General features: G+C 41.4%; 1 protein-coding gene across 3 annotated transcripts in view; it reads right to left on the minus strand.

The window, feature by feature from the left end:
* The window catches only part of IRS1 (insulin receptor substrate 1), a 312,856-nt gene that overhangs the window by 247,694 nt on the left and 51,566 nt on the right, over positions 1-13,596 (minus strand). The window contains exon 2 of one of the 3 annotated variants that reach the window (XM_048314213.1): positions 11,422-12,485. The exons of the other annotated variants lie outside the window; for them this stretch is intronic. The gene's annotated coding sequence lies outside the window, so the exon portion shown is untranslated. Of the gene's footprint in view, positions 1-11,421; positions 12,486-13,596 lie in introns of those variants that run through there. 3 annotated transcript variants of the gene reach the window in all.

Genomic DNA, 13,596 nt, shown 5'->3' on the forward strand with positions numbered 1-13,596 from the left:
TCACAGACATTCTTCAGATATCATCTAAACAGGTAGGCAGATTTATATGTATTTGTCTTTCCCAGAATAGCCATCCCTCAAACCAAACAGCAATAGAAGAGGATTACCTAATTTCCTGAGCAGTCTGCTACAGCAGCAAGAACCACACACAGACCTCTCTCACATGGACAGAGGTCCAAGTGAGCTTTCACCTGCAGGAAAGCAACTCCAAACTTACCTTGGTCCAACAGAAACTGTTGAACTGTAGCCCATCTCACAGGGGTGGGCTATTGAGTCCTGGGTGAATATTCAACATCCTCTGAAACACAAACAGTTCAACATTTCCTCCAATGGATGAATGTCCAGCTTTAAATGCACCCCATAGGACATGTGCATCTGAACAGAAATGAAACCACACATTGAACCCCACACAAAACCATCACTTCCTGTAATTCACTAATGAATAAATACCTGCTAAATACAGATGTTAAGGCTGTTGTGGGATAAAAATAGAACTGAGTTTTCAAGAGCAGTTAGTGACTTTTAGTTAAGCTGCAGTCAGTGCTGTTGGAGCATTTACTGGTTTTACACATATACATTCATACACACAGACTTTCTCAGACAGTCACTCTGATGCTTTCCCCATTTCCTCTTTCCTTATCTTCTACAATTTCACCTAATTCTCTTTTTCCTTCTTTTTCTCTTGAATCAGAACACACCTACACCACAGTGTATTTAAGGGCCTTCAAGAAAGAAGAAACAAACACAGATAATTTGCACTACTCTCTGCACAGAGAAACAAACTGCTATGGGCACTGTCTTTTCCTTCCAGCACATCAGTTTTGTTCAACAAGCTGCACTCCAGCAAAGGACTAAAAAAAACCACATCTTAAAAACAAATTAATTAGCTTCCTACAAATTAAATTTTTCCTTTCTGTACTCCTAAAGCTTTTATCACGATTTCCTCTTTTACTCTTAACAATAAAATTGATTAAAGACAAATTACATTTCTGTAGGCATTTTGCTAAAGCTTTTGATAGAGTCCATTCCGGATGCATTATCCGATCCGATAGATCCTGCTTGGGAAGCTGCCACGGACTCCAGACAGCGTTTGAAGTGCAGTTATGCAATGGATGCCACAATGCCCGAGCAGGCAAATTATCGGGCCTTTACAAGGGAGCCTTTGGTAGATGAGCCATTCACACAGCTCCGACCTGGGCTCTGTGCACAGGAGCTGCAGCACTCCGGGCACGGCGCGGCTCAGGGTGTGCTCACAAGCTGCTGCACAGCGACCGCAGAAGTGGTCATTGGGAGTTAGTTCAAAACGCTTCACAAGAATGCTTTGATGCTATCCAGAACAGTGCTACTGGCCAGTAGCTAAACTATAATTATGCTGGCTGGATCAGAAAGTCAGGGTTGAGTTGCAAGAATTCCCTTCTTGGCTCACCCGTTCCAGACCTTGATCAAGGCCAATGTACTTTTGGGAAAGTTCAGATCCAGTGAAAATGTAAGCCTACAGCAGAAAATCTCCTGGGTTCAGTTTTTGTTTTAAAATCTAGGTCAAGTCATTCTCATAGCAGTGGCAGACTTTCCATGCAGGTGGGGATACTCTGTACACAAGAAGGTACTAACAAAGAAATGTTTCCAAAAATCTAACCGTGTTAGAAAAAAACCAAATTTTCATCAATTTATTATAAGCTTTGTCTCTGGCCTGACTACCATCTGTGATGGGGATTTTGTTATGCAGTGAAACAAGAGCAAGATAGCTTTAAACAACTGCCTCGAGCACACAAGCCCTGTGTTTATTCCTAGGATCATATTCATAAATTATAAAACTGAAGGAGGACCACTTTGACTGTGTGGACTGCAGGAAATTACTTTGTCATGATGTGTTCTGACTGCTCTGCGACCAGCCTAATTCCCACTTGTTTTGTTCAGGTACATAACCACCGTGCACCCGAACAGTGGCACTGAACTCGATGTGTCAGGGATGAGTGATCAATAGCACTGAGATTTCCCACTAAGCTGGGCTGGGTGCAGCCACTGCCTGGGCCTGGCAGAGCTGTGGCATCACCCTTGCAAACACTGGTGCTCCAGGGGCAGGGCCACGGGCAGGGGCAGGACAGCACTGACCGCTGCCTGAGCCCTCCTCTGAGGTCACTTCTGCTCAGCAGACTCCAGGTAAGGCCAGGCAGGACAGAACCATGTGATCAAAGTTAAATTCTGCATGCAAGCTCCACTTGGATCACACCATTTCCATGGGCAAAGATCGCAGTTGTGGACTTTGTTAGGCTTTTCCCAATCCTTGTCATTTGTTTTTACGTCACTGCATCCCTCCATAACCACATGTCCAAGCTTGAGCCTAGCACCCAGCTTTCAGCTCCTTCAAATTCTGCTGGTGGGAGAGGGTGAGATCTATTCCCTGCTCTCTAAACTGGCTCTAAAACAGGAGATCAACAATAATTACAACCTCCAATGTGCTTATTTGCTGTGTGCCTCAGGACATTGGTTTATGGAAGCCTGTGCTCTCACACCAACCCCATTATCAGACAAAAATCTTGGCAGGGAATCACGAATTTTTCCCTTCACCGCCAAAGAATCCTTATGATATTGAACTTCCTTTAAGCAGCCTCATTTTAAGTCTCACCGTTTAAACAAAACACAATACAAAACAATACACTAATATCTTAGGGACTGCTTCATATGGTAAAGAGTTATGTTGTTAATTCAGACCCCTCTCAGAAATTAATGTGCTTTTTTCCTGTCTTAGGAAGTCAGGGTACCTTATTGTGTTTGTCTATTTGAGTTCACTCTGCCATACATTACCCTGATTAATTCTGGCAGTGACAAAGCTGGAGAAGTAATTTAAAATCATGATCATACAGAAGCATTGCATTTTCCTGAAGCAAAATCGGCACTCCTGTTTAACTCTCCTGACCTTTCATTTCCTGTGAAGGAGCACAGGAGGTAAAACCTGTTTCTGAAGACACTGCCTTAAGAGTTCTCACAAGCTTGTTTTTGAGTTATTTTCCCTCATAGCAAATGAAAATGCATTCAATATTACACCTAGAGAGACCACAGTACTGCAGTGAAACCAAACAGCTAACTACAGGTGGAATTAGACTGAAACACCAAGGCTATTCAACCAAGGACAGTCAATCTAAATTTATCATTGTCAACCTTAGAAAACAGAGAAGAAACCATGGAATGTAAATGTTAGGGATGAGAAATCTGACTTGCTTTCTGGGTAAAGTTTGCTTTGAATAAGTATGTGGAAATACTGAAAACAAAATATGCAAAGATGACAAAGGGAGAATTTAAGCACATTGGACTTGTAATTTGTTTCCTTTGAGTTTCACTTCTTGTTTCCTTCTCATTATAGCTACTGAAATATTTTTAGGGAATAGTTATAATATAATGACAGTTATCTATATCAATTGCAAGTCATAGATGGCTTAACTCCTCTTTTTAAGAATTAGCCTTAACTATTTTCAGACTAAGCACGTACTTCCTGTAACCTCCCAAAATAACATTTGGCAATCACTGGAGCTAGAAGAGCTGCTGCTTGCTGGAAAGTGGCACTTGCAATGTCTACACAAAGAAATATAAATTTACTAGACAGCACCTATCTGAATGTCTGTTATGATATAATCAGTCATTGATTCTTCTGACAAGCTTCTGAAAGTCACTTCTACTCTGCACACACACAAACCTAATAAGCAACAAAAGAACCTCAAGAAAACAAAGAAAAAACACCTCAAAAAGCCATTAAATTCTTACAGGTTTGAGCACAGCTCTTCTCAAAAAAATCTCATCTATTGGGCATCAATTTATAGTACCGTTATATATGCCAAAAATCCTGCTTAAATAACAAGGCTGTTAAGCAAATGGACTGACAAACCCACATCACAGTTATGACATTATTTGCTTAGCAAGGATATGTGATTATTTTACAGTGATGGAAGCTTCATTAGGAAACACTTCCACTGCACAGCCAGACAGCAAGGTGTGTAACACATACTGTGGGAAAGAGACTCTGATCTGCACACCAAGTACATTTGGGATCCCATCAAAAAGAAAGTCACATGTTCTCTGGGGCGCTGGTCTTCTGGTTTCTTGTTTCTCTTATTCTAAAACCAGGATAAGTTTAGTAGGATGCTATCTCACACTGGAAAGTTCTGCCTTTTGAGTAATGTTATTACCTGTGTAACCATGTTCTAAATTGTGTTTATTTAATGATGTTTAAAAAAAAACCTAAACAAACAGTGAATTCACTTTTTATTTCAAGTGAAATCATTCCACGTATCTAGTCAGGAACAAAATTACTCAAGCAGGTAAAACCCTCCCAGTATTCTATCAGGCCTTCATTTCCAGCTGAAGATACCAGAGAAGACATAATCTTTTGAAACCAAAATAATTATTTTATGTGGAAAAATAATCTTATTTCCCCCTCTTTTACCCTCCCCCCTCCCCACCCAAATTTATGCTATAAGCCCATTTACTCACAGTAAAACTGAAGAGGCTGTCGTTTCAGGACTCATTGCCTACTACGGCAATTTCAAGTTAAGGATTTCACACTTTCCCCTGTTCTTGGGTCATTTAAGTCCAAGTCAGTTCTGCTCACAGGATGTCTCCAGAAAGTTCTGCTGGTTTGTTGTTTCACTAAGGCAGCACTGTCCCCACAGTCAGCATATGGCAGTCAAAGAACATTCAGGTGCTAAAAGTGCTTCACAGAAAAGAGGAAAGCAAAGGAAAAGTTCAGAAAGGCACGAGGAGCTCAATGGTAAGGTGAAGAGGTGAGGAGCTCAACAATAAGCTCCCTCCTTGAAGCATCCAAGGGAAGAGGTAGTAGGAGGAAGAAAACTTGCTGACTGTGACAATAAAGGAGACTTCTGTTTTGACAGGGAGAAGAGCATCATATCTTCAAGGAAGCTTTGAAGATCTGCATTTCATAGAGCTCCAGTGCTCACAATGAGACTGCTGGAATAACAAACACAGGCTCCCCAAAGCACTTTTATGTCTGTAGAGCCATTTTCAATTTAAGGATGCACTTGCTCTAAGTTTCTGTGTTTTGTTTATAGGCTTTGTTTAGTAGAGATCACTTTGATGAACCTTTAGCGGGCATTGAACTGGTCTTCCTTAATAGCAGCAGCCTCCTGAGTCAGGGATGAGTGTGACTTCCACTAATAGATTACAAAGAAGGGGTTTGAGAACTGCAGACCGGGCTTGAACTGCTTATCTTCTGGTGAGAACACCTTAGCTAACTGTGCAACAGTTAGAAAGAAACTCAGGAGTGGAAGGGACTAAACACAAAACAAAACTTTCCAGCGAGTTTTCTGACTGGTCGAGATGGCATTGAAAAGAACAGGGGAAGCACTGAGGTGGACACTGAAATCTGGGGGGACAAAAAGGCCTGGACAGTACTACTGCTCTGCAAGAACACAGTTTACCTAGCTTCTTTACCAGCACTTGTTACCCAACACTACAGGAGTTAAGTACTTCTTACTCATTACTTAATCCTCTTAACACCTTGATGAAGGTAAAAATCAGTTTTGTTTTGCATACACAAAACAAATGCAATAATACCAAATGATTTATTCACATTCATATAATGCTTTGGAAGAGGCAAAACTAAACAGCTCGCTCACGTCTCATTGTTAGCTCTGATTTTAAAAATAACACAGCAAGCAGAAGTCTCTTGATCTTTCACATCCATGTGTCATGTTCACGCCCTTCTCCTTATCTTTCACCTCAGATGACAACCCTCAGGATTACCCACATGACTGGGAGACTGGTGATGAGCCAACAGATTACCAGGCCACTTCACACAGCCTAACAGGGAATAAATCCAGGCAAATTGCCTCCTGGCAGATTTAGGAAACAGAATTTCAGTTTACCTTTCCCTGATCCCGCTGAGGTGGCACCGACGTGTGGCTGAACGAGACGGACGCTCTCTACCAGCGGGCTGTGTTCCCACAGTCACGGGCACGCTGTGAAGAGGCTGAAATTAATGCAAAACATGCTACTAATAAGGGCAGGCTGTCAGAACGAGCCACATCACTGCCAGGTAGCTGAGGAAAGCCAGACCTTGTGGGAAAAGGGCGGCTGGGCAGGACGGCAGTGACTGCTGAGGAGGGCCAAGCACCCAGAGCCAGTGCACAGGCCTTGCGGCTGCCTGGGAGGAACGATAACCAAACCCACTTACTGAAACCACAGGAGTGCCTGAAGACACCAATTTAGTGAGAAGACAACAGTTTTTCTCTGAAGTTAGTCACTTAAAGGACAAATAATGACTTTTTGGCCCTGCATGGGCTCAAATGCATATTTTGGACTGAGACTACAACCACGGGAACTGGAATTTACCTTATTTCCATCAGCCTTTTAAAAACAAAGCCAACCTGGCCTTGACTTCAAAAGATACAGCCTGAGGAAGAAACGGTGACACATTTGCCTTGCACCCAACCCAGCTCAGCTGACTGTAGAATCAGGATGCGCCAGAAATTCGGGGTTTGTTTTGCTCTCAAACTCCTGCCTTCATCAAATTTCCAAACAGTTTAAAGAAAAATGAACTGCTGTTTTAAATTCACAAGCTGAAGGTGAAACAGTAAATTGATAGATAGTAAAGATTATCATTTCTTCTTTCAGTTCATCTTCAAAAAGGTGGAAAAACAAAGCACTACCACTGCAATGACGAAACCAAGCAGGACAGTAGCCATGTCCACAATAACCCGAGGAGAAAACCCCTGACCTTTCAGCTTTATTGTACTTTATTGACAGGAAATAATTCACAACAAACCTGACATTTTATTCAATCTAACTAATAGTTGGTTATTACAATTAAAAAAAAAAAAAAAACAAACAAACAAGATGAGGAGAGACAAGAGCTCTCATTCCCAGTCCAAGAGGGGGCCCTGGGAAAAGCCCCATGTGCAGCAGGAGGGACTTTCTCCCTGCTGACATTTCAGGAGGGTTCAGCCATGACATCCAACAGCCAAATGGTGCCAGACTGATTCTTAAATCAAAAAAAAAAAAGAAGTGTAAAAGAAAGGCACAGATTGTGACAGCCATATAAAATATAATGCAATGCCACAAGCCTTTGGATGGACAGACAGGAGCAGAGCTGTAAGGCACAACTTTTCCTCTTCAAAAATTACTGGTAAAAATATCAAAGACATTATCTGGTGGTTTTTATCAATTCTGTACCAGCATTGCTGCTTTAATGGTTTTTCCTTGCAAGATTCTTTCCCCTACAAACACTGTAAGCAAGTTCTCCAGTCAGGTCATTTTCCTCTAAATAACCAGCCCTTCAATTTCTATAGACAGAAGTAGTGTCCAAGACTGGCTGAAAAAGCAGAACCATTTTATCAAGCCATGACAACACCATAGCTTGACTTCACACTGTTCTGATTCAATACAGTTTATCTGCCGACAGACTTTGATTTCTAGGAGAGGTATTCAACATCTGCAGAAGGCAGATTGGTTTTGTTTTATTTTCTTGGTGTCCATCTCCAAATAAAATTGTAAAGTATTGTAATGAGTTTTGGGGATTCCACCAAGCAAAGCCTTTCCATAGGTTGTGGAGTGTTAGGGGGATTTCCCAGCAGTTACTTTTCCATGCCCCTTCAGTAACATGAAGTTCCAATTTTCAAACCATCTGCCAATTCAGATCAGGAATCCAGAGTGGCACAGAACCTTTTACCAAAAAACATGTCCCCAGCAAACTTCACAGAGCACAAACTGTTTGAGTTTTCCCTCCATCCTTCCCTTTTGAGGCCTTGCACCCAGCCTTACCCTGTCTTACATCAGACATGCACAGTTCTTGGGCTGTTTTCTGTGACATCCAAGCCTGGCCACTGCAGGCACACATTAACATTCCATTATCCTGTTACTGCTATTCCAAATGTAGAACCAAAGCTTCTAACCTGAAAATATTTAAATATAGAAGTCACCATAACACCATGAGAAAAGCATGACTGCTTTCTCAAGTAATCATTGACTGTCCTCCACCTTTTACGTATAAATGTTCTTTCAACACACATCTTGAAATCACAGATTCCTCATTTTATCTTTTTTGAGAATAGTATCACCTTAAAGATACAAAGTAGAAGTTTTTCTACAAACTGAAAGTCCTAAACTTTTTCCCACGTTCACTTTTTTCTTTAATGGGCATCTGCTAAGTTCACAAACAACTTGTTTACAGTATCTTCAAAGTCACACCTCAGTGGAAATACTGGTAGGCAGAAAAAGACATGGTGAACTGGACAAGGGTGAATACTGTCACTTTACAGTATTTACACTTAACTGTCGCCAATGAACTAGCCTCAAAGTTTGCAGGCTGAAAAAATCAGACAAACAAAAAAACAACCCAAACCCCCCCCCCCCCCCCCAAAAAATCATCTGCACCCAAAGATGGTTTGGAGGCCACACAGGAGACAGGCAAATATTTGCTGTAACTTCTTTATTTTCAGTATTGTTTCTTTAAACTGAACTAGCTTAGGTGAATGAAGCTGCAGAACAAGCGCTCCAGCACCTCCCCAGATTGACTCAATTAGCAGTTGACATGCTGTACTTAAGCTGCTACCAAGCGCTGGAGTCAGCTAATCATTGCAGAAACACCCGTGGAGGCTGCTCTGGCTGCTGCGCTCAGCTGTGCCGCAGTTACACAACTCAAACACGGCACACGCTGATGGAACCCATTCAGGCACATTCTGCTCATTACCCAGCTGCTGAGTGAAACACAGGGCACGAAAACAGCTTCAGCTGAAAGTCAGCTGGTAGCAAGATGGACACAGTGCTTGGTTCTTAAATATGCACAAAGTAAGGCTACAGCACCAGAACATGCTTATAAACATGGCCTGAGTTCCCTTTTTGCTTTCTGACTTTGTACTTTTACTGGAAAAAAAACTATAAACACCACTATGGAAGACATGATATTTTAAATACTAAGTAGAGAGGTTAGTATCAAATACTAGAAGGACAAAAATTTATTTAGAGTTCCACAACATACACATCAACTCAGAATCAAACTGAGCTGGAACACAGCAATCTTTGCCAAAACCCAAGTGTGTAAATGCTCCTTGTGCTCCTGGAGACTGCTTCAAATGGTTTTCCCAACCCCTCTCATTTTCAACCAATAGCACTAATAATTGCATTCAGTACAGAGTTTTTGAACACTGAAGCTGTGCCAGTAACGGAGCCAGAAAATGAACTCAAATAATAACCAGAAACTTCCACTTGAAAAAAATTAAAAGCAAAATAAACACCCAAGCATCTGAGTTTTACCAGCTGATCTAAGACTGATCCCATGTGCTCATTTTCAAACTTAAGAGAAATGACAATCTGTTCTGTGGCAGACAGTGCAAAAGAATTCATAAAAGGATAAGATAGTATAGTACTGGATTATTGAGGCATTTATGCTTTAATTTAGACAGGTTTAGCTCATAATCATCTATTTATTAAAGTTTGTAATTCATAAGAATAAAAATCTATGCAATAATCAAGAGTTTTAGCTTTGGTTATGAATGTATTTTGTTGCAAAAGTCTTTTCAAAACATTTTCTGAATGTAAAGCATCTTTAATTTTACTTAGGAAAAAATAATGATTAACATAAACCCTATGCACATTAACATCTTTGACAAGCTCCTTCTCTGCCCATATCTCATCATTAAGATGAATGGAAACCCATCAGATCAGCACCATCCCCCTACTATCCCTAATGACCACTGTCAATTCCTACACTTTTGTAGAATTCATGTTTTATGAACAAAATTTGCTCTTAGAGGTATAACTGAAATACTCCTACCAACATTAAATGTACTCACTGGTGCCTTTTAAACCTTAACAGTAGCTTCCAACGCCTCCAAACTTGTGATTTCAATAATTGCCAGACTCTGCAAATTACCTGGAACAACGCAAAGCTCAATGGACATTAAATGCTTTTCTATGCAAGGCACTTTAACATCAACACAGGCTAATATTTAGCAACCAAATCAACACAGTGAACATGTCATTTAATTCACTCAGCTGGAGAAGACTGGGCAAAGGGGTTGAGGGTGAGTTGTTCTTAAGTTTTTACTTCAGAATATATGCAAGCTTTCATTGCAAATAAACCCCATTTTAATAAAAGAACATAAAAAGAAGGCTTAAAATAAAATTAAAATTGGTAACTTGGAAATTTAAATACTGGTCTGATGTACATGGCTGTTTTTTTTAAAAGCAAGTGCTGCCTTCTAACGTATTAATGGTTCTTTGGAAAAATCCACATCACTGCTCATCAAGGGTAACAGGTGAGCTACTCCAGATCCACTTGCCCCTTCCTACATAAAAAAGCAGCAAAGCCTCTTATCTGCTACTGCTTGGTATCAGGACCTTTGGGAGGACACTGCTCTGTCAGCAAAAGCCAAGATTTCCCAAGGCAGCACGTGGGCAGGCACAAGTCCCTCTCAGGCTGCAAGCTCCCCACGCACCAGCACCCTTCACTCTGCCAGCATCACCACTGCTGCAGTTGTTCCCAGTGATCTGGAATGATTTAAGCATTCTTAAGCTACAAGTCCTTTCTTAAGTGAATATTCTGACTTGACAGGGTCAAAGTGATTTTGTACATGCAGTAATACCAGCAAAGCTAAGGGACTGGTAGGCCTCCAGCAAAAGGAGAGGTGAAGAGCAGCTGTGCAATGGCCCCTTCATCTATACTGCAGGCAGAAGTGGCACTAACCACAGCCTAATCCCAGACATCATAAACATCTCAAGGGGAAGAAACCCCTTCTTTGAGGGTCTGACAGCCTTCCTGCAGGGAGAGCTGCTGCTGTGCCTGCCTGCCTTTTCCTGAGAACAAGAATTCTTTTGAATGTGCACTGGTCCATGGAGTTTCTTCGCAGAAGCAGGAGGGACCAACGGGGACCTGACATGGCTTCAAATTCAATTATCACTTCAACAACATTTTACTTGAAAATCCATGATCTCAGTATTTTTCCAGTCCCCAAAAGAATTAAGACTCCGCAAATACTATGCACAAAAGAATTTTCATCTACATAGAATCAGTGAAGCAGAGGAGAGTCACAGAAGAATTCTTCCTTGTCATGCCTCTTGCACTGATTTCCAGACAATCATCTGAGCTGCGCTTTTTACATTTTATGCTGAAGTCTTGCTATGGTTTCCAAGTGATTTTACATGCTGTGAACCCTTCCCCCGAATCCAGTGGATGGAGAGCTGTATCCTGAAGAGTCTCCAGAAAACTGAAACAAGGGCTTTAGTGAAATAATGCAAGGAAGCATACTCCATACTCCACCTAATTACACTTGACTTCATTCTTAAGCTATGGTGGTCCACAGCCATTCTCAATGACAAACCATAGAAACATCACAGAAACCTGGTGGGACAATTTCAGATAATTGAGAAAAGAAAACAAGAAAAGAAAACAAAGAAGACCCAAAACCCACTACAGCAGATAAAACAGTATCTAGTTTATTACATATAGAAAGAGATTTCCAGAATTTACAAACACCCACATTTTCATTCCAGGGAAAGAGTCAATTTAAAAAGTTCACCCTTTTTTGTTTCCATTTTGCTTTGTGGTTTCCTGTTGGTTGTTTTTTTTTGTTTTTCTTCTTTATAATATATACAATGGAAGACTTTGATTTCTTTTTTCTGATTTTTTTTGTCAGTTCCTGTGCAATTGATGAATTAAAGTTGACACTTGTAAATACCCATGTACAGTAATGTTTGTCTTCATTGTAGTTAATACAGACTATTATTTTACAAGGAGTACAAAATTAGTTTTCTTTTGGAAAGAATTCAACTCAACATCAGGGTTATCTTACAACTGATAGTATCAGTAAATATGACTGTACAATCAAGGCCCAGGGACCAATGACTCGTATTATATTATTTTCTGAATTACAATCTTAAAACAAGAATAGTACCCTACTCTATTCTTAGAAGCCTTGTTTTAAGCAGGTTCCCCACTCTGTTTACAACAGAATATAGTATACCTCAGTTCCACATCAAAAAAGATGTGCTGTAGGAAAAGTTACATTTTAATTAAAAAAGTACATGTATAAATCAAAACCTATGTTAAATATTTAATACTCTTCAACCAACATTAAGTTTTGTATGCAATAATTTACAATGATGATTTGTCATACAGGTTTTCAGCAGCAAATGAAGTTGTGTAAATGTGCTAGTAAAATACCCATTCTCACCATGATGTAGTGGTGGGCACATCAGTTCATGTGGCCAGCTAAGTCCTTATGGTAGAGGATGAAATAAGAGAGACTTGTTGTCCAGGTGTCACAGTGCTTCTGCTTGGCACAACACAGGATGTGCAGCTCAGTCAACAACTCCTGAGGTTTGTGTAAAGTAAACAAACTGAACTGGATGTATCGTACCCATTTACAGAGGAAGAGGAGGAGGAGGTGAGGTCCTAGTTGTGATAGCATGAAACATTTATAGTCTTGATACCCATGAGTTTAAAAGAAGGATTTGTTGAGGTTGTGTAGGTCATCATTCTGAAATTGAAAGAGGAAGAAAATTAGCATCATGGGCACTTTAAAACTTTTCTGCAATTATTTCCCTCCCCCTCCTTTTTTTTTCTCTTTAAAAGAGTTATCATCCAAACTGAAAGTGTTAGCACCTTGAAAAATTATGGCATACACAGTTGAACTGTACTCAAGTATGTGAATCCCAAAAGCATTTAAAACAGATGTTGGCAATAAAATTCAAAGTAGTCAGAAACACATTTAAAACTTGCAAGAGATTCACCTAAGCAGAAACAATTTAAGTGTCCATACTGATTAACTCTGACAAGCTCCTGTGACAAGAGAAAGGAAAGCTCTAAACACCAGCCTCCTGTTGGCGTTTTTACCAGCTACAAGAAAGATCCACTGAATGTCAGGCCCTACGAGAGGCCTTCCTGGCCACCTGCAAACACCACAGTTTGCCTGGGAAGGATGACCAGGGAATGGAGCATTCAGGGTGCAGCATGACCATTCCCTATTTGACATAAAAGTTCTAAAAAAAATTGGACGCAGAAAATCCTGGTGAAGTCCATGAATTTATCAATTTTCTGCTTCTCTCTGAGAGAAGTGCTGCAACCCCGATAATGCACAGCACAGGTTTAGTGGGGAATGAATGCCAGAAACTGCTTTTGACCCTGTCCTCCCATTTCTCATCTGCTGGCTGCAGCCTCCCTGACCCAGCGCACAGTGCACCAGTCTGGGTCAGCAGGTCCTCCGGACTCTGCTTTTCTGCAGGTTTTCCCCAGGCAGGTTGTCAGGCCCAGGCCCTGATCAGGAGCGAGGCAGCGCCAAGCAGGATGCACTCAGGGCTGGATGGCCTCGTGTCCTGCCGGCAGCTGCTCCGGCCCCCATGGGGAGCACAGTCCCTGCTGGGGGACACAGAGCTGAGGTCACACGCTGGGGCACCAGGGCTGCCTCCCACTGCTCCTGAGGTCCTGTGGCATTGGCTGGCCACACATACAGCCCTGGTGTCTCCCACTGCCCACCACCCCTGCACCTCCCACACCACAGTCCTGGCCTCCTCTCTGCACACCACTGACATGCAGCCAGACCCGCTGGGGACCAAACCATGCAGCACTGAAATGAGTACAATTTGTCTTTT

This window comes from Corvus hawaiiensis, chromosome 10 (genome assembly GCF_020740725.1).
Source record: "Corvus hawaiiensis isolate bCorHaw1 chromosome 10, bCorHaw1.pri.cur, whole genome shotgun sequence".
NCBI lineage: Eukaryota > Metazoa > Chordata > Aves > Passeriformes > Corvidae > Corvus > Corvus hawaiiensis.